This window comes from Aquarana catesbeiana, linkage group LG07, assembly GCF_042186555.1.
Source record: "Aquarana catesbeiana isolate 2022-GZ linkage group LG07, ASM4218655v1, whole genome shotgun sequence".
Lineage (NCBI taxonomy): Eukaryota > Metazoa > Chordata > Amphibia > Anura > Ranidae > Aquarana > Aquarana catesbeiana.
In genome coordinates this window covers 41,570,274-41,597,027 of record NC_133330.1, presented here as the reverse complement: position 1 = coordinate 41,597,027, position 26,754 = coordinate 41,570,274, and the positions used below count along the sequence as shown (strand labels likewise).

Genomic DNA, 26,754 nt, shown 5'->3' with positions numbered 1-26,754 from the left:
TCTGTAAGGGAGTCATTCTTACCACCATTAAAAAAAAAAGGGTATTCTTCTCACTGACCACTAATGTAAGGGGCATTGTTCCCACTGACCCTCAATGAATGGTTTTAGCAGGGGTTCCACAAAACCCGACAATTATTTTTAGGTTTCTGTTGTAAAAATGTCAAGAAAGGCTGCTTTAGCATGTCTGTGCTAAAAAAGAGTTGAGGTTTCCTGTAGTGATCAACTTCAGGACTTCTATGCAACAATCTTCATCATAGGGACACAGCCCATAGGGCACTAATGCGCAGGCATGGCCAGGACAGAGAAGACTTGTTGCGCTGGAAGTAACCACACAGTGAAACCACACCATTGGAGAAGCGGTACAGTGGTGTAGTGGTAGCACTCTCACCTAGCAGTAAACAAGGGTCACTGGTTTGAATCCCAACCACGATACTACCTGCCTGGAGTTTGCATGTTCTCCCTGTGCCTGCGTGGGTTTCCTCCCACACTCCAAAGACATTCTGATAGGTTAATTGGCTTCTGTCTAAATTGGCTCCAGTATATGAATGTGAGTTAGGGACCTTAGCTTGTAAGCTCCTTGAGGGTAGGGACTGATGTGAATGTACAATGCATATGTAAAGTGCTGCGTAAATTGACGGCGCTATATAAGTACCTTAAATAATAATAGGTGTACATCTGTGAAGAGGGAGGGGCTAGGTTAGGTGAGGGGGCAAAAAGTATAAAGGCACTTTGTTTTACGGTTTTGTGTGTTTTTTTAATAAGTAGAATCAATAGAATTTCATATTAGCTGCAGTAGTGAGGACAGCTTCTTCTCTATAACTGCACATTCCACAAGTTCACAAGCACGTAGCTGACCAGAAAAACAACCTTTTGTTTACCGTTTTAGTTGACTTTGCTAGACATCATTTGCCAGGTGAAAGTTAAACTCCAGTGAATCATGAACATTTGCATTTCAACTCAACCAAGGGACACAGGGGTTGATTTACTAAATTTACCTGCTGAGCGAGTCTAACTCTCATCATGGGCAGCATTATGGCTCAGTGATTAGCATTCTGCCTTACTGCACTGGAGTTCTTTGTTCAAATCCTAACTGTGACATAGGGGTTTATTTACTAAAGGCAACTCCACTATGCACTACAAGTGCACTTGGAAGTGCAGTCACTGTAGATCTGAGGGGGACATGCAAGGCGAATAAAAATCTGCATTTTAGCTTGCACATGATTGGATAATAAAATCAGCAGAGCTTCCACTCATTTCAGATCTACCCCTCCGATCTACAGCGACTGCACTTCCAAGTGCACTTGCAGTGCAAAGTGGAATTGTCTTTAGTAAATCAACCCCATTATCTGGAGTTTCCCCTCTGCTTGCCTGGGTTACCTCTGGGCACCCTCTTCTTCTCCCAAACTCCTAGACATGGTGGTAGCTTAACTGTATCCTGTCCAAATTGGTAATAGTTAAATTAGAAAGTTTTTTATTTTTTAAATAAAATAACAAAACATGTCATACTTACCTGTTCTGTGCAAAAATTTTGCACAGAGCTGCCCTGATCGTCTTCCTCTGGTTTCCCCTGCCAGTGCTCCTGGCCCCTCCTCTTCAGCGAGTGCCCTCATAGAAAGCCACGTCTATTAACACACAGCTAAGCCTTGCCCCTGCACTAAAATTTGATTGACAGCAGCGGGAGCCAATGGTGTAGCTTAGGGGCAGTGCAATACATTGTTGCAACACACTGAATTATGTACCTTGAGATACAGTGACATCCGTCTCACTGCATAAAATTGCAGACATGCTGTATTTTTATGCAACACACAATACTGCATATGTATTGTGAGAACAGGGCACATATTGTGTCAAGCCTGCATTGATCAAAGTAGCTCAATGCACCTGGTGTGAACAAACCCTTAAACCTGTTTGTGACCCTTCTGGGGGTAGGGTTGCCACCTCATCCCTTTAGGCAGGCTGGGTTCACACTGGTGCGCTGTGCGAGATTGCATGTGATTCGCACCGCACTGCAGTGCAAATCACATGCAATGTCTGTGCGATGTGATTTCAGCCATACTGATCGTATGGCTGAATTTGCATCATATTCGGACCAAACTCGCACAGGACCCTTTTTTTTAGTAAACACCAGAATCGGATCGCATGGGTGTTCACACCCATGCGATCCGAATCCTGTCCGAACTGTCAGTTTGCACTGCGATATGCGAACTGAAATAGGGGAGTCATTAGCATTGCGCCTATGTGAACCGGGACTAAACCCGAACACATTAATTACACAGGTTCTGAGGCCAATTTAATGCAGAGTTTAATTACCACCTTAGTGAATTTAATTACCAACTTAATCAGCCACAGAACCTATGTAATTAATATGTGTTCGGTTTTAAAGGGATGAGGTGGCAACCCTATCTGGGGGGCAGTGGGTGTTGTCACCTCTTCATATCCCTCTGACACCAGTACAAACAATTTGGGGTGCAGTTGTCACCAGGACAGAAAAATCATCCCAATATGGCCACAGATGGCAAAAAACACAGGGTTTAACACTTTCCCACTCTAGAAAATACAATACAAAATGTAGAAAATGCAGTCACCAGATTAAAGCTAGAATATAGTTTTTTTTCCTTGGGTTTAGATACACTTTAGATGCAGCAAGTGGGTAGTGCAGCAGGGGGTAGTATGATGAGCGTTTTCATGCATCACAAAGCAGGGCCATCCAGAGAACTGTGATATTATGCCAACATGTTGCATAATATTGCACAGCTCCAGTCCGCAATGCAGTAACACTGCATTCTGGTGTGAACATGACACACACATGATTGTTTTCTGTGTGTCATTGCAGTTACCTGCATTTATCCATGAGCACAAATCGCAGGTAACTGCACATAGTGTGAACGGTCCCTAAAGGAAATTATTTGCCTTCAATGGGAACTGCTGTTGTCTAGTTTCAGCGAAACTAAAGGCTGCCATAGACGGAGCAATTTCCTTTCCTGCAACCAATGGTAGTCATTCCTGTTGTGAGAACACAGTGATTATTGCTAGCAATAATCACATGAAAAATCTGATATGCTGGGTGGTACCAAGTCAATCAATGGATCGACTTGGGTACAATCAGCCTGCATAGATGGTTTGAATCTCATCTGGTCCCTGCTAAACCGGCCGAGATTTGAATGTGTGTGGCCAGTTTAAGTAAAGGTGGCCATACACAAATCAATTTGTGCCATGGATGGCCCTGTTGGCACCATACAGTTCAAACTAATTTTGTCAAAGGAACTGGGAGGAAAATTCTCCACCAGCGCTTGCATTCAATCAGAATATATTGAGCTGACACTGCAGATTCTTCCATCCATGTTGTTTGCTGTGGATGGGGAATTTGAGTGGGGTTATCTAAGGGAACTCATTTCCCCACCTCCATGTTTTTTTATCCCCCTCTTACCTTTTTTTGCTGGGTTACCCACAAAAACATACATGCCCAGTGAATCTAGCAGTGTTTTGCAGGGATCTGTTGCTCTGATGCTGCATACCTGGTCCTGCGCTGTCAGCTTCCAGTTTCTTACAGCCAGCCCCCTGAAGACATACATGCAAGAACCAGAAAGTCAGCCAATCCCCTAATAACGTGCTGCAATGCATTCACTGTGAAGTACCCTGAGACCAAGGCCTTAAATCACAAGAGGCAACTGTATACCCTGTATACAGGAAGTATGGGGTAGGTTCCCTAAAAATGTATTAAAATAAATGTCTGACAGTGAGGGGAGGTGGGGGGGCAGTTACATAGTTAGTCAGATTGAAAAAAGACACAAGTCCATCTAGTTCAACCAAAATAAATAAAATAAAAAATAAATACAATCCCATATACATAATCCTTCATCCACAGTTGATCCAGAGGAAAGTGAAAACCCCCAGCAAAGCATCATCCAATTTGCTACAGCAGGGGAAAAATACCTTCCTGCTCCCCCGAGAAGCAATCGGATTTTCCCTGGATCAACTTTACCTATAAATGTCAGTACCCAGTTATATTATGCACATTTAGGAAAGAATCCAGGCCTTTTTTAAAGCAATTTACTGAGCTGGCCAGAACCACCTCTGGAGGGAGTCTATTCCACATTTTCACAGCTCTTATGCCCCATACACACGGTCGGATTTTCCGACGGAAAATGTGTGATAGGACCTTGTTGTCGGAAATTCCGACCGTGTGTGGGCTCCATCACACATTTTCCATCGGAATTTCCGACACACAAAGTTTGAGAGCAGGATATAAAATTTTCCGACAACAAAATCCGTTGTCGGAAATTCCGATCGTGTGTACACAAATCCGACGCACAAAGTGCCACGCATGCTCAGAATAAATAAAGAGATGAAAGCTATTGGCCACTGCCCCGTTTATAGTCCCGACGTACGTGTTTTACGTCACCGCGTTTAGAACGATCGGATTTTCCGACAACTTTGTGTGACCATGTGTATGCAAGACAAGTTTGAGCCAACATCCGTAGGAAAAAATCCATGGATTTTGTTGTTGGAATGTCTGAACAAAGTCCGACCGTGTGTACGGGGCATTACTGTGATCAAACCTTTCCGTATTTGTAGATGTAATCTTTTTTACTCTAGACATAAAGAGTGCCCCCTTGTCCTCTGTGATGACCTAAAGTGAATAACTCAACACCAAGTTCACTATATGGACCACTTATGTATTTGTACATGGTGATCATATCCTCCCTTAATCTCCTCTTGACCTCCCTGGCGGTATGATTATTTCAGATTTTAGGTGCTGAAAGCGGTACCATTATTTTGCACAGAAATTTGGCGTTTTATATTGTAGGCCTGTAATTCTTAGGAATAATTCACTTAAATCTGTCCAAACAAGAGTCTAGTAGACATCCCGGGTATGATAAAGTTTGAAAAACGAAATAAAAAATTATAATAAAATAAATAACTATAAATAATTATAACAAATAATAATATAATAATAATACAAATTATTCAATAATGTAATCAAATAAAAAACACTGAAATTTGCTCAGTTGCAGAATTGTCGCTTTCGTTACTTTAAGCCCGGGTTCACAACTATGCGAATTAAATGTGCGTTTCCGCACATCTAATTCGCATAGCAGGAGAATGTGACTGGCTCCCTATGGAGCCGGTTCACATATCTCTGGGGCGGCTGCGGTGCGCACTGCACAAAAACGCTGTGCGTCTTTGGCTGCGCTTCAGGGCCGAATTCAGGCATAGAATCGGCCCTGATTCGTCCCTGAAACGGTGAACAGGGACGCACAGCGCTCCTGTGCGGTCCGCAGCGCATTATAGTGTGAACCCAGGCTTAGTGTTTGGTGACGGATTTCCCCACAAATCACCGTCGCTCAATTCTTCGAGTGATTCTAATTTATTATCGCTGTTTTCTAGCTGGTCTAAAGCCACTTTTGATGTAAAGGGACAGTTTTGGTTGCTATGGACAATCTCCAGTTTCCAAGCAGAAAGAACAGTTTTTATAACATAAAACTGCATGCAGAACACTGGACAAACCACTAGGGACAAAGGGGATATGTAATTATTTTATACAATACTGTAATCTGTAATATTACAGTATACTGTATCTATACTGTGTGTTTTACTTTTTGAATTTGCCGCCAAACTCCGTCCCCCATGCGTCGCAACGCTTGCAGGGAACGGAGCTCGGCACTGTGAATCGAGCGAAACACGGCGGCTCGCCGATCACAGCGGGGGGACATCGCAGGATCCAGGGGACAAGGTAAGTAAACTCTTCCTGGATCCTGCGATGCGATCCCGAGTCTGGCTCGGGGATACCGCTTTTGGTATTGAAAATTCACCCCGAGCCAGACTCGGGAATACCGCCAGGGGGGTTAAGAGAGAATAAATTCCTCCATGCCTCTCAGTTTGGTTGCCCTTCTCTGCAGTTTCTCCGATTCCCCAATATCCTTTTTGAGAACTGATGCCCAAAACTGAATTGCATATTCTAGATGAGGTCTTACTAATGATTTGTACAGGGGCAAAATAATATCTCTCTCTCTGGAGTCCATACCTCTCTTAATATAACCACCAGATCCTTCTCCATGATGGGTTCCCCCGGTTGTACTCCCCCTAGTATGCATATTCTTAGCCCCCAAGTCCATAACTTTACATTTATCAACATTAAACCTCATTAGCCACTTAGTTGCTCAAATTAGACAGTGCATTGAGGTTGGCTTGTAAATTGGAGATATCCTGTAAGGATGTTATTCCACTGCATAGCTTTGTGTCATCTGCAAAGACAAATTGTACTTTTAATCCCAGACCCTATGTAATTTATAAAGATATTAAAAAGTAAGGGTCCCTCCCACCAACAGAAACTAGCCACATACCTATTTATCTCAGCTAAACGCACAATAGCAGGGGCCTGGAAAAAGCTGACTGTTTCATTTCCGGAGGTTAAGAATACCTTGACGACCCTCATGATTCATAAAAAAATGTCCAGTATCCTCCATGCCTCCCAAATTTCTTAAGGTGTGGGCCCCGTGGTGGTCCTATGCATGCACCACTTTGCACCCGACCAGTCTAGAATTCTGAAACTAACTTGACCCCACCCCCAGCCTGAGGGACCTTTCTTTTTCCTTCCCTTGTCCCCTTTGCCCCCCCCCCCTTACTCGTTCCATTTCTGGGCCTCTTGCCCGCCACTCTGCTCTCCACTCACCTACGCCCCCCATTGTTATGTGTGTGTATCCCTTTTTTTCATTTTCTTTTTCCCCATTATTGCAGACAGCTCCCTTCCCCTTTTTCCCCACATTAGCCCCTGGGTCTATAGGTTCGTACATAATGCACCGACCCCCGGCCTCGGCCTGAAGGTCAGTGTTAGTCTATAATTTATACCTTTATAACACGTTTTATTTTGTATCTTTGCATGATCTTCAGTCTTATGCTCCATGCCTATATCCCCTGCGTGGGAATTTGTTTTTCGGTTTCCTTTTTTTTCTATGTCAATAAAAACATTGTACCAGAAAAAGTAAGGGTCCCAACACTGAACCTTGGGGTACACCACTTAGACCATTCAGAGTAGGAATCATTAATCACTGCTCTCTGAATTTGTTTTTTTAGCCAGTTTTCTATCCATTTACAAATTGATCTTTCCAAGCCTGTAGACTTTACCTTACACATTAGTTGTGTGTGTGGAACTTTGTCAAATGCTTTTGCAAAATCCAAGTATACCACCGTCCACAGCCACCCCTCTGTCCAAGGTTTTACTTACCTCCTCATAAAAAGAAATCGAGTTTGTTTGACAACTTCTGTCTTTCATGAATCCATGCTGTGAAATTATAGAAAGCAGGTGGTGAGGGTAAAGGTCCACTTTAAAAAACTTGAGCCAAAAAGAGGTAGCACTTTAACTACAAATGTTCTGCATTGATGGATGGCTAAGACTTCTCTTTTGCTAAAATAAATTATTGTAATAAAAATGTAACACACAGTTAAAAAATAAAAATAAAAAAAGATAATGTAAAACAAATTCTCTGCAAAAAGTAAAAAAAAGAAGAAAATATAATTCTCTTCTGCAACAACATCTGAAATTGGAAAGTTTTGTGGTTTCCATAATCAAATGTAAACAGGAAATCAAAGTAATTGCAAAAGAAAAAAAAACGGCAAAAAAAAATTCTGATATAAAAACACAAGAGGGGAAGGCATGTATGTGTCCTTCTGTATGGCTGTCACGTCGCCACCATATAAGGTCAGCTGAACGGTCTTGTCTTTCCTTGTCTATTCTTTATACAATAGGATAATGTCAAGAAGCCGCTTCTCTCATGGGTATTATCTAACAGAGATTCGTCATCTGATACAACCTGATCTTTTTTGGTTATTTATTTAACGGAGGTTGTTTATACGTCTCATGTGAGCGCTCAACAAGGCAGACCACCTGCTTGCAAAGTGGCATTTTCCTGCGCAGACAAAGTGGTTACAGCTTGTGCTATTTTTTCAGGGTTATTCACAGTTCTGTTGGGTTGCCTGTCCTATCTCACTACCTAGACTGAAGGATAAATTTAAAGTGACCCTGTCTCTATTGAAAAAAAAGATTAAATAAAGGCACCTTGTTAAAGAAGGAAGTTAGGTTGAGGGCTCATTCATATCATGTGCAGTGGGCAGTGTTGCTCAATGCAGGCCAAACATAATAACAAGTAAAATTCAATGGACTTCGTTAAAGCCAGCGAGCTGTTTTTGTGTGTAAAGGACCAAAGTGGGACATGTTTGAATGCGGTACAATGCCTCACAAGAGAAAAATGCACAGCAATGCAACAAATCAACATGCACTTAATACATTGCACATGGTGTGTACCCAACCTGCAACATCATTTTCTTGAAGAGCGCTTCTGATATCCAACACTTTCAGGTGTGTAGAATAATATTTCCCCCTAGGTATCTTGGTCCCTTCCACTAGTATTGAGAGAGAGCCAATAGAGAGAAGATTTAACACACTGCCTGCCGATAAAGTTAGTACAAAACTACCGTATTTATTGGTGTATAACACAAACCCCAATTTAAGAGGGAAGTTTCAGGAAAAAAACTTTTTTATGTGCCCATCTGCAGCCTGTTGTCTGCCCACCTGCAGCCTGTTGTCTGCCCACCTGCAGCCTGTTGCGTGCCCACCTGCAGCCTGTTGTGCGCCCACCTGCACCCTCAATGCAGCTCACCATATCTTGGATGAAATCACCGAGCCATCATTTGTTTCCTCACTCTCAGTCGGCAGTCACATACACAGTCCCGCCTCCGCCCGCCATCGGCATTGGACCAGCTCCTGTGATGGACAGAACACTGGTCCAATGCCAGTGGCGGAGGTGGGACTGTGTGTTCGGGTCCCGATTGGGGAGGAGATGACGGCTCGGTGATTTCCAGCTGCACTCGTCCCCCTCCTTCCCCTCCGAGGTACACTGTTGGCGTATAACACGCACCCGCAATTTTCCCCCTATTTTCAGGGGAAAAAAGTGCGTGTTATACGCCGATAAATACGGTACTTCCTTTACACTACAGGGAGCCTTTGTTTTTCAAAATTGTCCCATGGCGACAGAGTACCTGTTTGAGTGATCAATGTAATTTTTGTCCAAAATACATTATTTATATCACTGCCATGTTTTACAAGATTGTTGCACCTTATTTTCAGTCATATTTCATGCACAAAAACAATTTTCTATCAATCTGAGCAAACTGAAAAAGAGGAACAGTTAGGCACACACTCTGGCCAGCACTACTAAACAGATGGCCCAATTTCACAGACTACATATGTGATGAGGAAACATGAGCACTAAGTCTATATAGATTGTACAAACTAAAAACAGAAATACAGAAACAAAGGGTCAAATTGGGAAAATCCTTTGGTGATCTTAGTTCTACAAGAGAGTGCAGATTAAAGTCACTTCCTGTTGGTCTAATATTATTTATAACTAGTCCCTTCAATAGTTAGAAGAGGCTACACAAGCCTTTCTGTAATTTAGTTTTAATAAAAGTTAGTTTTATAAATGATCAGATACTGACTAGATGTTACTGATGTCCCTCTACTCTCTACAATCCTTTTCCCTCAGTATCTGACCACTGTTGGAGATTTGCAGGCAACAACCATGCTCCACCTTTGGCGGACTTGCCGCAACTTCTACTAGCAATCCATTTTTAAACTGTGTATACAAATTACAGGAAACTACTTTCCATATTCTCTAGACCAGTGGTTCTCAACCCTGTCCTCAAGTACCCCCAACAGGCCACGTTTGCAGGTTTTCCTTTATCTTGCACAGGTGCTTTAAATCAGATTCAATAGCTTGGTATTTTGGACAGCTATTTTATCAAAGAGAAATTCCCAAAACATGGCCTGTAGGGTGTACTTGAGGACAGGGCTGAGAACCACTGCTCTAGACCATTGAAGGCAGCAAAAAAGGCCTTATACAATTAATCCTCTTTGCACTGAATCCATGATGTTTGAAAACAGTTACTATTCCACATATTAGGAATTGGTCAAGGAATTTAATATGTTCATGATAATGGAGGAAATAGCAGCCCACCTGCACAACCTTTATCCAGCCTTTATTGTGACCCAGGGTGGATATAAATCAATGATTTTTTAAATTTAAATTGATTTTTGGGATTTTTAAGAAATTTATTTTAATAAAATGCTTTTGGAGTAAAAATCAATCTAAAAATAGTTTTATATTTAAGATACATTAATAGTTTAGTTTATTCAGCATGAAATGGAGCTTAGGTATGTAGTATGAGGCTGTATATTCTGCAATATTTACATTTTTGGTAAACTCATTCAAATAATCCGACCTCCGGAAGCTGAGATAACATGCACTGCATTGATAAATTCACACAATGTCACAGTAACCATGAGATAAACCAAAGTTCAGGAATATTCCTTTATCCCATTGTTTTGCAAATCTATGTACACTGAAAACTGTATGATTGAATCGGTTCTGATCTCGCTGTTTTACTAACCTGACCGCTTATTATTCTAAATCTGAAACCTTCATTTTGTTTGCAAATATTAACGATTCTAACTACCAGCAAGAATAATAATTACATTTGAAGAGCACCTGTCATTTCACACTTGTGCGACTTTTCCTGTGACTTTGGACATCAGAGTCGCATGACAAGTCATACCCCATGATTCCCAATGATAACCATTCATATATGTGCGACTTCAAGTCGCACCGACTTCAAAGTAGTCCTTGTACTACTTTGGTCTGACTTGGATGCGAGTTGAGGTCCATAGACCTCAAGTTTACACAGGCATTCCCTGAAATTGCGGTAAAATCTTGGCCGCAAAAATCGCATTGAAATTATGCGACTTTCAAGTCACAGCAGTGTGAAAGGGGCCTAAGGAGGAGTCTGTCTCCCACCTCTGTGCATTACTTTTTTTTTTTTTTTTTTATTCCTTTATTATTTATGGCAAAGTTCCTCAAATACAACAAGTCACACAAAACAAGGACACATTCAGTCAGCACAAAACAAGAAGCTGAAAACAAACAAGACAACGTTTGTTGACAGTTTAAGAATTACTTTGCCTATACAGTAGCATTTATAAACATTAAAACCAGGAGGCCTAAAGGGCCCATAAGAACATGTACCATGTCAACCAAACTTTAAAGATTCATCAATTATGGGAGTGAATCTAATAATATCACGTAACATTCATAGACTGAACAACCACAAATTTCTATACTCCAGTTTCTTGTCAACGGAGTCTTTCAAGCCCTGTGCGTTTGCCACTGGACAAGTTAAGTTCTTTTTTAAGGAAGAGACTGCCGCATCTATGGCTGGCATGCTCCATTTCTTAACAAACTTTTCCTCCATGGGATATAAAAGGGAAAACCTCTTAGGAGGAACAAAAATCCAGTCAGGATGTTTCCAATCAGCATACACCGCCTGTTCCAACGGGGGGAAGCCTGTGCAGCCTGAGGAGGCATCAGGGACCCCAAAGAGGACAAGGGAGGCTTAGAAACCTCTGCAGGAGGTAACTTAAAGGTAGAATAAACCATCTGGGTAAGAGTCTGGATGAAAAGCCTCTGTGATTGAGAGGCTGATACCAACTGGACATCTTCTGGTCCAGATTCCTCAGAAGCAGACTCATCTGCTCGGTCATCTCCTAAGTCCTTAGCATCTAGCTCTTCCCCTTCCTCAACCCATTCCTGCTCCAATTTAGGAGGCTCGGGGGGGGGGGGGGGGGGTCTGTCATGCTTTTTGCCACCCTGTGGGATGGAGGCAATCATGCCAGCAATCCTGTGCTCTAACCCGGCTAGTGCTGAGGACAGTTCATGCCTGGTGATAGGGTGAAGTAAGAGCGTTGACTGTAGGCACAATACCAGACAGGCGCATCGGCTCAGATTGCCCGGAAGCCTCTGGTCTTTCAGTGGATACAACACTAGGGTTTCGACTAGACCCCTCAGGAGCTGACGACATAGGGACATAGGTGCGCCCTTCCCTGTAGTGTTAGCCCCGCTCCTCTTTTTTGAAGACATTGCAAGCCACAAAAAGGGAGTACCCAGGGTTTAGTATTTTACCCCAGAAGGGAGACCCTATAATAGGGTTTACCAAGCCCAACAATCCTGCTAAGCACTTTAGCTTGGCAAGCAACACCTGGTGACTCATGTGACCCGGGTAAGGAGGAATGAACTGCTGAAAGCTAAAGGTTTTCAGAGCCTGCTCTGTGTCCCACAGAAGTGCCCTGGAAGTACCGCATGTCAGCCACTTTCAGCTTAAATAAGATGGCTATGCACTGGGATGCTCTGCACCTGCACTCACATGTGCGGTCACAGTCCTCTGAATGCAACGAATTCTCGTTGGCGCCAATGATATTTCGTGCATGAACCATCCACAAGAAAGCAGCCAAGACAACAAGAAAGGTACTCCTTACCCAAAACACCAACAGTCAGCCCAAAACTCCCCCCTGCGGTCACTGCTACACAGGTGTCCAGCCTTAGCTAGATTGACAGTTTGTTACACACATTGGGCACCCCACAATAAGTAAATAAGGGGGGATGTTACTTACCCGTCCAGGTGCAGAGCAACCTTAGAAACTAAAATCTCAATCTTCCCCCATAATGGCTGGTTCCATCACTTGAGGGACCTTCAGGGACTGGGTACCCTTTTCATGTTTTAGGGTCCACTCCCTTGGACCTGTACAGCACCCCGCAGGAATGCCTTAGCTCTGTGGTGTCCAGGATTCCACTATGCAGGGTCCAGCGCCCGGAGGTAGCATTACAGGCAAAACCTCGCCGGATCCTTGCATCTTCTATGCGAGGCTCGGGTACCATTTATCTAAGCATATAAGCCTGTTTCAAATGGATCCGATCAGTCAATCCCTTGATTCATTTAAGAACTGTGCTGGGACTCCAGACCTGGAGTTCAAGAGAGCGCAAACAAATGTTCCCATTCACCCTGCAGACACTGGTAAAAAAACTGAAGCACTTCCTGTATGGGAGGGGTTATAAAGGGGACCACTTCCTGTCTAAAGACCTTTGGTTTACCAGAGTCCATTCACCTGGAGATGGAGTATAACCAGTAAGGAAGGAATAATAGCATTACTCTGTGTCCCGTGATGTATGATAAAGAAGCATCATGTTTGGGCCAACTAACCCTTAGAGGTACAGTCCCTTGAAAAAGTATTCATACCCCTTGACATTTTCCACACTTTGTCATGTTACAAACAAAAACTTGAATGTATTTTATTGGGGTTTTATGTGAAAGACCAACACAAAGTATCACATAATTGTGAAGTGGAAGGTAAATGGTTTTCAATATTTTTTACAAACAAACATCTGAAAAGTGTAACATGCATTTGTATTCAGTATTAGTAACCTAATTAATAAATAGAGTCCACCTGTATGTAATTTAATCTCAGTATAAATACAGCTGTTCTGTGAAGCCCTCAGAGGTATGTTAAAGAACCTTAGTGAACAAACAGCATCATGAAGGCCAAGGAACATACCAGACAGGTCAGGGATAAAGTTGTGGAGAAGTTTAAAGCAGGGTTAGGGTATAAAAAAATATCCCAAGCTTTGAACATCTCACAGAGTACTGTTCAATCCATCATCTGAAAATGGAAAGAGTATGGCACAACTACAACCCTACCAAGACATGCCCATGGTAATTCTGGAGAGATCCACAGCTCAGGTGGGAGAATCTGTCCTTAGCACAACTATTAGTTAACTATTAGTCATGCACTCCACAAATCTGGCCTTTATAGAAGTGTCAAGAAAAAAAGCCATTGTTGAAAGAAAGCCATAATAAGTCCCATTTGCAGTTTGTGAGAAGCCATGTGGGGGACACAGCAAACATGTGGAAGAAGGTCCTCTGGTCAGATGAGACCAAAATTGAATTTTTTGGCCTAAAAGCAAAACTCTGTGTGGCAGAAAACTAACATTGCACATCACCTTGAACACACCATCCCCACCATGAAACATGCTTTTCTTTGGCAGGGACAGGGAAGCTGGTCAGAGTTGATGGGATGGAGCCAAAGACAGGGCAATCTTAGAAGAAAATTTGTTAAGAGTCTGCAAAAGACTTGAGACTGGGGCAGAGGTTCACCTTCCAGCAGGACAATGACCCTAAACATACAGCCAGAGCTACAATGGAATGGTTTAGATCAAAGCATGTTCATGTGTTAGAATGGTCCAGTCAAAGTCCAGACCTAAATACAATTTAGAATCTGTGGCAGGACTTAAATGATGTTCAAAGACGCTCCCAATCCAATCTGACAGAGCTTAAGCTACTTTACAAAGAAAAATGGCCAAAAATTTCACTTTCTAGATGTGCAAAGCTGGTAGAAACATCCCCAAAATGACTTACAGCTGTAATTGCAGTGAAAGGTGATTCTCCGCTTTTTCAGACATTTATTTGTAAAAAAAAAAAATTGAAAACCATTTATCATTTTTCTTCCACTTCACAATTATGTGCCACTTTGTGTTGGTCTATTACATAAAATACCAAACATAAGAAAATGTGGAAAATTTCAAGGGGTATGAATACTTTTTCAAGGCATTGTATGTAAGGTGATTTGAAGTGGTTGAACATAAAATTGAAGCCAATAGAGGAAGTAAATACTGTGCTCATCATGTGATCACTGTAGAGTCTGGGGGTCTAATGAAATTCCCTCTACGGTCTCTTGTCAGAGGATGCCATCTGCGTGGTCCTAGTGTACAGGTAGAGGCTTAAGGGTACGTTTGGTGGATCTTGCTACCAATTATTTAAATCTGTTTCAGGTCTACTGAGCACCAATTAGAAGGATTTGCTATAGGGCCCACATTTCTTAGCCTTATAAAATAGTGATCCACTGTAGTTGTATTAGTAGTGATGGTTGGGAAACTCTCAGGCCACACAGAGGTCAACAAGCAGGCAAAAGTGAGCTTTGTGATGTTGAAAGCTCTCACTGCCTAACACAAAGCTTCAAACATAAAACTCTCTGTGTGAATGGGTCAGCTCATAGAATAGAGAATAGAAAAGGGGTTTTGCTAAGCATAGCTACAGGTCTGCCAAGTCAGAGCAAAGACTATGGTGGTTCACATTGCTTAAGCAACGCAAGCAAGAATGGCTGGATGTCTTAGCAACTATCACTCCCAGTATCACATCTGCCCATTGATGGCCAGCATATTCTTGTTGACATTGGCTTTTTTCAATTCCAAAAACCATTGATTTAAGGAACTAGCAAAACCAGTTAAATGGTTTTCCAGGTTTCTGCAAGTTCAAATAATTTTAGCAACCAGTGCTCCCTTACTGAGCAGCTTAAAGGATATACTGTATAAGCCCAAGGCCTAAAATCCCCTATAAACTTTAACATGTTGTGTTTTCAAAAGTAACTTTTAATAGTTTAAATCTGCAGCTTTTAAAGAAAATAATACCTTGTGATCCTGTCATGGAGGACCTTGTTTAGACACTTCCTACTACAAGCCAGATAGCAAGGGTAACTTGTCACAAATTTGTGGCAGTGTTGAATTGTAAGTCTGTTAACTTGCTGCACATTTTCACTGGCAAGTTGTAGACTTGCAGAGCACTTGAAGCACAAAAGGTCAAGTTGACACTTTTCCAATTTGAAACAAATTGGTGTGCCAAGTCTCTAGCAAGAGCAAAGTTGCAGAGGTGAGTCTACAGCAAGAGCTCTGCAAGTCTACAGCAGGAGAATTCAGCCACAGTGACCCCTGTGGTGGGATGACTATTGCACAACATAACTGAACCCAAATTTGCAGCAGACTTGCAGAATGTTTGCAAAGACTGTCGATCTGGAGTCATGCAACGTGGACTTGCTGCAATTGTGCAACAAACTTGTGAAGCCTGGCAGGTCTAGCAACAGCTTAGTAAGTCATTTTCAAACTTGCAGCACAAATGCTTGCTATCTGGGAAGTGAAACTAAACATTACAGAGCTAGTCCCACTGTTAACAGAGTCAGGAAACCCTTCATGACAAATGCCATGCACCCATCGCTGGAGCAAGTGCATGTAGACAGAAGTGGCTGCAGGAGATCCACATCACTGAGATACAACAAGAGCAATAAAAAAGGTGAAAAATTTGCTAATAATGTGGGGTTACTTGAAAACCCCTTTAAAGTTCCACCTCCAGACATTATAAACTATAACATAAGTCAGGCACCTTTAATCTCAGTGGCACATGGTGTTTTACTTGAAGTGCATACGTGTTATAAATTTAAATATATGAGTACAAGAAATAAATATTTCTGAAGGCAGACCTAGACGAATGATGTGTTCTATATAGGTTACATTTCCGCATAATATCATTTTTACCATGTATCATTTCCCCATCTATGATAATTAGAAGTCTTGGTGTGTTGGCACACCACAATCAGTGACGTTGCCATCTCAAATACAGCTTGCAATAATTTATCCTGGCTCAGCAAACTATTTTTAAGTAGGGACTGCTTTCACATTCCAGTCGGGGGAACATCTGCTCATATGTTAGGAGAGGCTTACTCAGCTACATTCATTGATATAGGAGTGTGGGTAGAAAATTAAAGGTCTAGTTTGCCCAAAACACAAATAGATGGAATTTAAAAGGTTAAGCTACTCATATGTGAATATGCACCTTCATACTTGTAGCCTATTCCAACAGAGTGAATTAGAAATGATAAAGTAAAAAAAAAAACAAAAACAAGAGAACAGAGCCGCAGAGGTGAGTATCATTTGCATATTTATTGAGCCCTTTAAAACTACAATCTAAGCAACTTGTTTAGTTTAAAGAAAAGCAGTCACAACAGAGCTTATGTTAAAGTGTTACTAAACCCACAACAGTAAAATCAGTCAGTATATGCAGTAAAGCATGCTTGTTATACTCACTGCGGAACATAAGGGGTTAATCCTCAGCATTGTGTAACAAGGCCCTTTGATCCTGTGTTCTTTGATCCTCCCCTTCTTCCACTGTCCCCACACCATCTCCTGATAAGAGCCTTTGGAGTCACTCTGCACATGCTCAGTTTGGTGTGTAGCTAGAGAGTTTTTGTTTTTTTCCTTGGGAGGGTGCATGTGATAAGCACAGGGCCAATCAGCACTGTCCAGACAGAGGGTTAGGGGTCCTGCAGCCTTATGGGACAGTCAGAGTTGAATGATAACTCCTCCAAGCTTTAACCAGACACTCATAGAATTCACAAGACTGCTATATACTGCTAAGGTATAAGGTATTTAGCCGTTTATATTTACATAAATAATTGCATTTCCATGTTCTGTGTACTGTGGGAGATGAGATATGGTGAATGCAGGTTCCTGGGTTTAGTAACACTTTAAAATTTAAGTAGTTGTTCTTGAATTCTTTTAAAGCTTAGCCTAATTATATTTTACCTTTTCTGGTTGTTTCTTTCTCCCTGATCAACATGCTAATTACATTTTTAAATAAGCTAGCTCCATTTTCATTACATTCCTTATTTTTGACCCATTGGCTTCATTACTGGGTCTTTGTGCTTCTCTGTGGGATGCAAGCAGATCATGGCTGGTGGGAGGCACCCAGCGGGCTGCAGTACATAACTTCCTGAAATCAACACAGCACTCTGCCGCAGTATGCCTTTTAAACAGTCCTTAACTTTATCAAATTTATGTAAAAGATTTTTCTCAAAGGAAAAAATGTCATCCAGAGCTTTAATTGGGGTAACTTCTTATGTAAAGTCCATCTGCAATTACTAGTCTAAAATTTACTACCCTCTCCAAACGTTAACAATGCTCCTGTGCAAGGGTGACTACGTTGATCCCCATACAGTGGAGAAAATAATTATTTTATCCCCTGCAGATTTTGTAAGTTTGCCCACTTACAAAGAAATTAAGGGTCTAATTGTTATCATAGGTGTATTTTAAATGATAGCGACAGAATATCAACCTAAAATCCAGAAAACACATGATACAAATGTTATAAATTGAGTTGCAGTTCAGTGAGTAAAATAGGTATTTGATCCCCAAGCAAATCATGACTCAGTACTTGGTGGAGAAACCCTTGTTGGCAAGCACAGAGGTAAGACGTTTCTTGAAGTTGGTGACAAGGTTTGCACACATCTCAGGAGGGATTTTAGTCCATTCTTCTTTACAGATCTTCTCTAAATCCTTAAGGTTTCTTGGCTGTCTCTTGGCAACTTGAAGTTTCAGCTCCCTCCATAAATATTCTATAGGATTAAGGTCTAGAGACTGGCTAGGTCACTTCAATGTGCATCTTCTTGAGCCACTCCTTTGTTGCCTTGGCGGTATGTTTTGGGTCATCGTCATGCTGGAAGACCCATCCACGACCCATCTTCAGTGTTCTGGCTGAGGGAAGAAGATTCTCATCCAAGATTTTACAATACATGGCCCTATCCACTGGCCCCTCAATGCGGCAAAGTCGGCCTATACCCTTAGCAGAGAAACAGCCCCAAAGCATAATGTTTCCACCTCTGTGCTTGACTGTAGGGATGGTGTTCTTAGGGTCATAGTCAGCATTTTTCTTCCTCCAGACATGGTGAGTTGAGTTAATGCCAAAGAGCTCAATTTTGGTCTCATCTGACCATAGCACTTTCTCTAAATCCTTCTCTGAATCATTTAGATGTTCATCAGCAGACTTCAGATGGGCCTGTACATGTGCCTTCTTGAGGAGAGGGACCTTGCAGGCGCTGCAGGATTTCAATCCACGGCGGTGTATTGTGTTACCAAAAGTTTGTTTGGTGACCGTGGTCCCAACTGCCTTGAGATCATTCACAAGCTCCTCCCGTGTAGTTCTGGGCTGATCCCTCACTTTTCTCATAATCATCCTTACCCCATGAGGCGAAATCTTGCATGGAGCTCTGGACCGAGGACGATTTCCAGTTATTTTGTATTTCTTTTATTTGCAAATAATCGCTCCAACAGTTATCTCTTTCACACCAAGCTTATTGCTGATGGTCTTGTAGCCCATTCAAGCCTTGTGCAGGTCTGCAATCTTGTCCCCGATGTCCTTTGACAGCTCTCTGGTCTTGCCCATGATGGTAAGGTTTGAATGGAAGAAAGATTCCGTGGACAGGTATCTTTATACACCTTCAGAAACTGACAGGACTAATCTGTTTACCACATGAGCAGATACTGTAGCCAGTCTGTGGGAGTCAGAATTATTGTTGGTTGGTAGGGGATCAAATACTTATTTTACTCACTGAACTGCAACTCAATTTATAACATTTGTATCATGTGTTTTTTCTGAATTTGTGGTTGATATTCTATCTCTATCATTTAAAATACACCTATGATAAAAATGATAGACCCTTCATTTCTTTGTAAGTGGGTAAACCAGCGGGGTGAACGAAAAAAAATAAAAATAATCTGACCTGCTCAGGAGGAGCCACTGTACTAACTATGCAATGTTAGTACAGCAATCTCCCCTGCTGTTCTATTGTGTTCTGACAGGGGGACGGCCACCCTACAGAACACTCCGGTCAGCAGTCCTTTTTCGGTCATGCGGTCTTCTGTCGGACCTCCTGCAGAACACACGGCACAAATGTCAGCCGGTTTCTATTGAATTTAAAGCTACTGGTTACATCACTAGATCAAAATAAAGTGAAAAAAAAGCCTAATAAAAAATACAATAAATGCAGCCACCACATCAATGGATTGTTCAAATGTTTGTTTTTGAGTCTAGAAATGATTTAGTAAATGCAATTGCATTAGCAGGGCACACGGGCGCAGCATCTCTGATGCCATATGACCTATACAATGATGTGCATTTGTAACTAGTCACAGTTTTATAGAGGAAAATGCTGAAAAAGTGATAATGTCAGTTTTATTCTATGTCTCATTTCTATAGCTGGAAAAGAAAACAAAACAAAAGCAGAGATTATTTAGCGCTACAACTATTCTGACTTTAATATCCCAACTATTTATGTTTTCTGCTTTGGCTCTCGCATCGAAAATTTAGAGCGTTTATTAGTTTTATATATTCTCTACCTTTTGCCCCACTGGGGAAATTTGTTGCCATTTTTTGTCCTGCAGACATATAAGGAGATGAGAGGCAGTGAAGAGAAAAACTCAAACTTCGACCACTGTCCTGGGAACAGGTGTTTCCATTGGAAGATTATCTTTTTATTATTGTTCTGGTGACAACAATATCTTTTTTTATTTCCACAGGAAACTAAGGGAGAATAAATGTTCTCAACCCTCACACTACACATAAAATAAAATAACAAGTTTGTAAATAATGGATCTTATGGCTTACAGTAAAAGTACATTTAAACTCATTGTTCTTTACCATTTTTGATAAGCAAGGAATAGTTAAGGAGGGGAGATTTAGCCTCAACATTTGTCCCAGTGACTGAAAATCTAAAATTTTGAGTTACAAAAAAAGGACTAAAGAACTTTTCCAAAGGGAACGGCTGTTCCCATGACAAGTATCTAAGTGGGGATTTCCCTTACATTGGAGAGATAGCCTCTCGCTTTCTGTTGTGTCTTGACAGGTAGTAAAGGAAATCTCCTCAATGAGACGACAGCCAAAGAAAAGTTTTGACTTCAAATATAATTTAAAAAGAACCCTTTATGCTGCCACTAGCATCAAACTAGGGAAATATTAGTCACTCTGTGGTTCAATGTAAATGTATAATATTACTGTCATTGTACTATAGTACATGGTCAATACCTATATACCATTTTACATTTTGAGAACAATAGAGGGACTTTGTCCTTTAGTTAGAAAAAATAATTAAACTAAAATTATCAGCATGAAGAATGAGAAAGATTCATATAAAATACTTAGTGTATGTACTGTGCCACCAGCATTCAAAGTAATAATGGCTTAATGTGTGTTATTAATTGCCCTACTGGTGGTACTATTGTGTTAACTTTAGCTTTTTCACTTTCAAATTAATCCCTCCAGTGGGAAAATATGCAGACAATAAATAAATTGTGTCATCATTAAAAGTTAATTACAAAATTGAACAAAGTCCTGGCTGGATACTAAGATGATCAAGTTACAAACCTCCATAAAATGTGTGTAGAGACCTTGAGCTTCATACCTAATGTATAACTTGTTTATGAGAAAATAGTCTACTTGCTTTATGTCGGCCATTTACAAAGTGACTTTCTTTCCTGCAACCACGGGTTGCAGTCAGTGTTGGAGGAATCCCTCCCCGCAAAGCCACTGTGTTCTCCCAGCAGGGGAGCAGGGGAAGCCAGAGGAGAACACAGTAATTACTGTTATAATAGCCACTAGCAATAACCACATGTAAAGTTCGACAGGCTGGTTGTACCCAAGACCAAGATGATTGATCGCTGAACCGTCTGAGTTTCGAACCACCTATGGCTGGCTTTAGTAACCAACTAGGTTCTAATTTTCACTATCTAATGGCACTCAGGGAACTGAAAAGGAAGATCCTGAATGGATATTAAGGGCAACCAACATAGAAAAGAGGTGAGAGCCTTCAAAACCATCCGTGTTCAACATATAATAATGTTTTAACATCTGCACTCCCACATTTTGACAACAACTCACATCTTCAGCCATGTGAATAGAAAAATTAACATCTACAAAGCTTTCCTGATATCGAGGATGGGATGATGTAATTTAGAACATGGTGGCTCCACAATTTTCACACCTCCCATCCTGTTCTTGGAATTTTCACACCTCCGGTCCTGTTCTTGGACAACCAACATCTACACATTCTATGTTGATTAAATTAAGGAGTTTGTGCTACCTGTATGGATATACAGTAAATGCTGGAGTATCCTTCTGACACTCAGAACTGCATGAATGTGGCTTGGAGAAGCTACAAAAGATCTTCAACGTTACAGAATAAGTCTAGTTGAATGTGATTAACTACCACTAGATATACGAGGACTTGATTAAATGAGAATCTTCACAACGGCAGCAGACATTTTCCAGACACTTTTCAGCATAAGCTCCAATTTCAGATATTAAAAATGTTGTGAGGCCAGCTGTACCATCATCAACAATACGAGAGTCTCATCTGGTTGAGGCTTCAGATGTTCCCCATCCCTAAACCAAGCATACCGCAGAATTTCCCTGTTGTATACACAGTATGATTTGTGGTCAGTGCCTGAATCCTTTAATTTCTCGTCTCGTTGTCTTACTTTCTGTGCTGTAAAAGATAATGAGTTGGTGCACTGCACTGTCATACTCTGAATTAAAATCCAGTTAGCTCCAAATTAATCTATGCTACCAGCTTCAGAATTAAGGATTGCACCCGTGCCCCTCCCCCCCCCACACCTTCAAGTACTCTGACCCCTCCCCTGGTTTTAATTAACCTCATATTCATGTCTATCGGCCCATCCAAGGGCAGATGAATCGTCAATGAAGGAGACAATTCCATTTGCCATGTTGTAGCATCTATCTGTGCATAGAATACTGGAACTCTTAGGGAAAAGGAGGAGAGCGAGAAAGAAAAAAAATACTTTGGATGTAACTAACTGCTCAATCCTAGATTAATTGGGAGAATATTCTTATCCCTTCATGGTCATTTATGATCTTCTGTTTTAAAATGGTCCTTTACAAAGATTGTACATGTTTCAAGGCAGTCAAAACATGTAAGGACCTAGGCCTAAATTATCGATACAGCCTTTGTTTTTATAATATTATATTCATTTTTTTTCTTAATTCTGCTATGGCTAAAGGGTTAATAAGAAGAGCGACCCAGCCCCCACATGCATTAAACAATAAGAGAAAGGATATGCAAATAGCTATTGTCACTGTAACTTTAAGTACCTGTCTGTATTTTTACATGAAAACGATTATCTCTATCAATCAAAATTTAAGAACACAAAAGCGCTAATCATACAAGGTGCCTTGACGGCGTAATTCTCATAAAAGTGTTTTTTTTTTTCTAATTTTTTAAGCAGTAAGGCAAAATTAACAAGCAGAAAATGATGCACTTTTATAATTGAACATAGATGCATTTGTTTACTGTGGATTCCTTTTATGCATGTAGGTAAGCATTTTTTGTTCACAATATTTTTTTCTGTTTTTAGCATATATACATCTCTAATCACCAGGCACTTCAGATTATTTAGCTACTAAAATTATATTTTAAATTTTAGTTGTTTTTTTTTTTTTTCCATCACAAATGGGGAAACAGCACACCCTAATGTTTGGATGAATTAACTCATCACAGCAGTTAAAGGGTTAAAAGCTTTCCACTGCTTTAGGTAAAAAAAAAAAGTACACATGTTAAGATGTGTAAAAATAGAATGTAAAAAGCCTAATTGTAAAACCTCAATTTGTAACCATTCTTTTTAAACAGGCGTAGCTCACTTTTACCCGCTGCACGTGAAATTGCAGTATGCAACATTGAAATGGTAGACAATTTGAAGTGCTGGTTAATGAGAAATTTGGCAACCCAATACTCTAAAATGATTCTTAATTTTATACTTTTTGTTTTGTACTTTCACATGTGCCATACGTTTCCTTTCAAATGGCCACTATGATGTTTTAAAGTGAAAATGTCACAAATTAAGTAAAATCAGCATATAGGTACAGTAACTTATAATGGCTTTTACGGGGTTTTTTTTGTGTTTTTTTTTTTTCAGCAGAGTGTCAGCAATGCCATATGCAAAGAGTTAGCAGCTGTAAATTCAGAAAATTATTCAAAATGGTTGGGTTTAAATTTATCCTGGGGTCCATCACATCTTTCCTTTCATCTGTGTATATATACAGTGCATCCAGAAAGTATTCACAACGCTTCACTTTTTCCACATTTTGTTACGTTACAGTCTTATTCCAAAATGGATTAAATTCATTATTTTTCTCAAAATTCTACAAACAATATCCCCATAATGACAATGTGAATGAAGTTTGTTTGAAATCAAATTTACTAAAAATAAAAAACAAAAAAAAAATCCCATGTACATAAGTATTCACAGCCTTTCCTGAATCCTTTGCGAATTACTTTGTTGAAGCACCTTTGGCACCAATTACACCCTCAAGTCTTTTTGAGTATGGTGCTACAAGCTTGGCACACCTATTTTTGGGCAGTTTCTCCCATTCTTCTTTGCAGGACCTCTCAAGCTCCATCAGGTTGGATGGGGAGCGTCGGTGCACAGCCAATTTTCAGATCTCTCCAGAGATGTTCAATCGGGTTAAAGTCTGGGCTCTGGCTGGGTCATTTAAGGCATTCCTTCAGATTTACCAAAACCATATAATATGAGGTCAAACCTTAACAATTTCAATTTTTATGTAATCAGGCAGGCCCTTGCACTACATGGTTTTGGTAAATCTAAAGGAAATCTGACAACAAAAGTTGCATAGTGTGCAGTAGTGTATTTAGGTTTTGTGCTGCCCTAGGCCTGACTAAACTCGTGTATGATCTAATTATTAATATGACCCACCCCTTCCTGTCAAGGCCACACCCCTTGCTGTTTAAGACCCACCCTGAAATTTTCTAGTAGGGACACTAGTTCTGAGGGCCTGGGGGGGGGGGCAATGGATTCCCTTAACCGCTTCAGCCCCGGAAGATTTTACCCCTTCCTGACCAGAGCGTTTTTTGCGATTTGGCACTGCGTCGCTTTAACTGACAATTGTGCAGTTGTGCGACGTTGCTCCCAAACAAAATTGGCGTCCTTTTTTTCCCACAAATAGAGCTTTCTTTTGGTGGTATTTGATCGCCTCTGCGATTTTTATTTTTTGCACTATAAACAAAATAAGAGCGACAATTTTGAAAAAAACGCATTATTTTTTACATTTTGCTACAATAAATATCCCCCAAAAATATATAAAAAATTTTTTTTTTCTTCAGTTTAGGCCGATCGTATTCTTCTAGATATTTTTGGTAAAAAAAAATTGCAATAAGCGTTTATTAATTGGTTTGCGCAAACGTTATAGCGTTTACTAAATAGGGGATAGTTTTATGGCATTTTTATTAATTATTATTTTTTTTTACTAGTAATGGCGGCGATCAGCGATTTTTATTGTGACTGTGACGTTATGGCAGACATGTCGGACATTTTTGGGGCCATTGTCATTTATACAGCGATCAGTGCGATTAAAAATGCACTGATTCCTGTGTAAATGACACTGGCAGTGAAGGGGTTAACCACTAGAGGGCGGGGAGGGGTTAAGTGTGTCCTAGGGAGTGATTACTAACTGTAGGGGGATGGGCTGTGTGTGTGATGTCACTGATCTCTGCTGCGATGACAGGGAGCAGAGATCCAGTGACACTGTCACTAGGCAGAACGGGGAGATGCTGTTTACATCAGCATCTCCCCGTTCGTCCTCTCCGTGAGGCAATAGCGGGTATCCCCGCGGCGATCGAGTCCGCGGGACCCGCGACCCGACTCACGGAGCTCTCGGCCGGCACGCGCACGCAATGGCACGGCGGGGAATTCAAATGGACGTACAGGTACGCCCATTTGCCCAGCCGTGCCATTCTGCCGACGTACATCGGCGTGCGCCGGTCGGGAACCGGTTAATTTGCATAGATTTCCTCTCACTTCCTGTTTGGCTATGGGGCAGGAAGTGAAGAGAAATCTCTGCAATGGGACAGGAATGGTAAAAAATAAACTAGACTTACTCTATCCAAAATGAAAAAAAAGTGTTGCCTATAGTTCTACTTTAAGCAAAAATTTCAGATAATTTTAAGGAGAGGACTAAGAAGATTTAACCATGCCAATGGTGCAGCAGAAAATATGGCACAGTGAGGAAGGTTTGTGGTCCAGTATGATAGGACAGTCAAAATTAAAATCGCCACCCCCCCCCCCCCCCCCCCACAGTTTCAGAATGCCGGCCGCCCGCATACCAGAAGCAGTGCGGCTGCTTAATGGGGGCGCTAGATTAATTATCCTCTCAGCCCAGTCCACCCCATAAGACTGGCGCTACACTAACAGTGTAGCACAAGCCCGCAGGGACTCTTTCCTTGCTGCCCCCCTGCAAAGTGCTGCCCTAGGCCTGGGCCTTGTCGGCCTAGGCCAGGATAGAGCGTTGATAGTGTGTATGGGGTCTTAGTTTGTGTTCTGACATGCATTGTTAACTGTGGGAACTTATATAGACAGATGTGAGCCTTTCCAAGTGTGCCTCATGTCCGATCAACTGGATTTACCACAGGTGGACTCTAATCAAGTTGTTGAAACATCTCAAAAATGATCATTGCAAACAGGATGCATTTGAGCCCAATTTTGAGTATTACGGCAAAGGCTGTGAATACTTATGTACATGTGATTTTTTCATTTGTTATTTTTAATAAATTTGCAAAGATTTCAAACAAACTTCTTTCACGTTGTCATTATGGGGTATTGGTCATAAAATTTTGAGGAAAATAATGAATTTAATCAATTTTGGAATAAGGCTGTAACATAACAAAATGTGGAAAAAGTGAAGCGCTGTGAATACTTTCCAGGTGCACTGTATGTTATTTTGCAGGTAAAAATTGAGACATAAGTCTGAAGGTTTTTCAGATAACCATGCTGTTTCAGTGCAGTCCCTACACCCCTTTTCCTGCAGAACACGTGTTAAGATGATCCATGAGATAGAACTAAATGGTTGCATATTTTGCACATTTCCCCATATTGTAATGTGATTTTGCTCTATGCTAATGTTAGACCTTTTTTGAGCTTTAAAACTAAACTCCAGGCACAAAAACTTTAATTCAAAAAATATTCCTCAATAGCCACAACGGATCTGAATATTCTTTGTGTGCACCAAATACCTCTGATAAAGCAGATAGTACCTTGTTAACCATTTAAGGACCACCCCATGTACAAATACTGCGGCAGAGCGGCCCTTAGGCGCAAAATCACGTACCTGTACGTGATTCCTCTGATTGGCTCTAGGGTGTGCCTGCTGCCAGAGCCTCGCTCCCGCTGTGACTGGACACAGCGGGGG

At 41.1% G+C, this 26,754-nt stretch overlaps 1 protein-coding gene across 18 annotated transcripts in view; it reads right to left on the bottom strand.

The window, feature by feature from the left end:
• Window positions 1-26,754, bottom strand: part of FOXP1 (forkhead box P1) — a 1,122,086-nt gene that overhangs the window by 634,270 nt on the left and 461,062 nt on the right. The window contains exon 1 of one of the 18 annotated variants that reach the window (XM_073592055.1): window positions 7,226-7,271. The exons of the other annotated variants lie outside the window; for them this stretch is intronic. The gene's annotated coding sequence lies outside the window, so the exon portion shown is untranslated. Of the gene's footprint in view, window positions 1-7,225; window positions 7,272-26,754 lie in introns of those variants that run through there. 18 annotated transcript variants of the gene reach the window in all.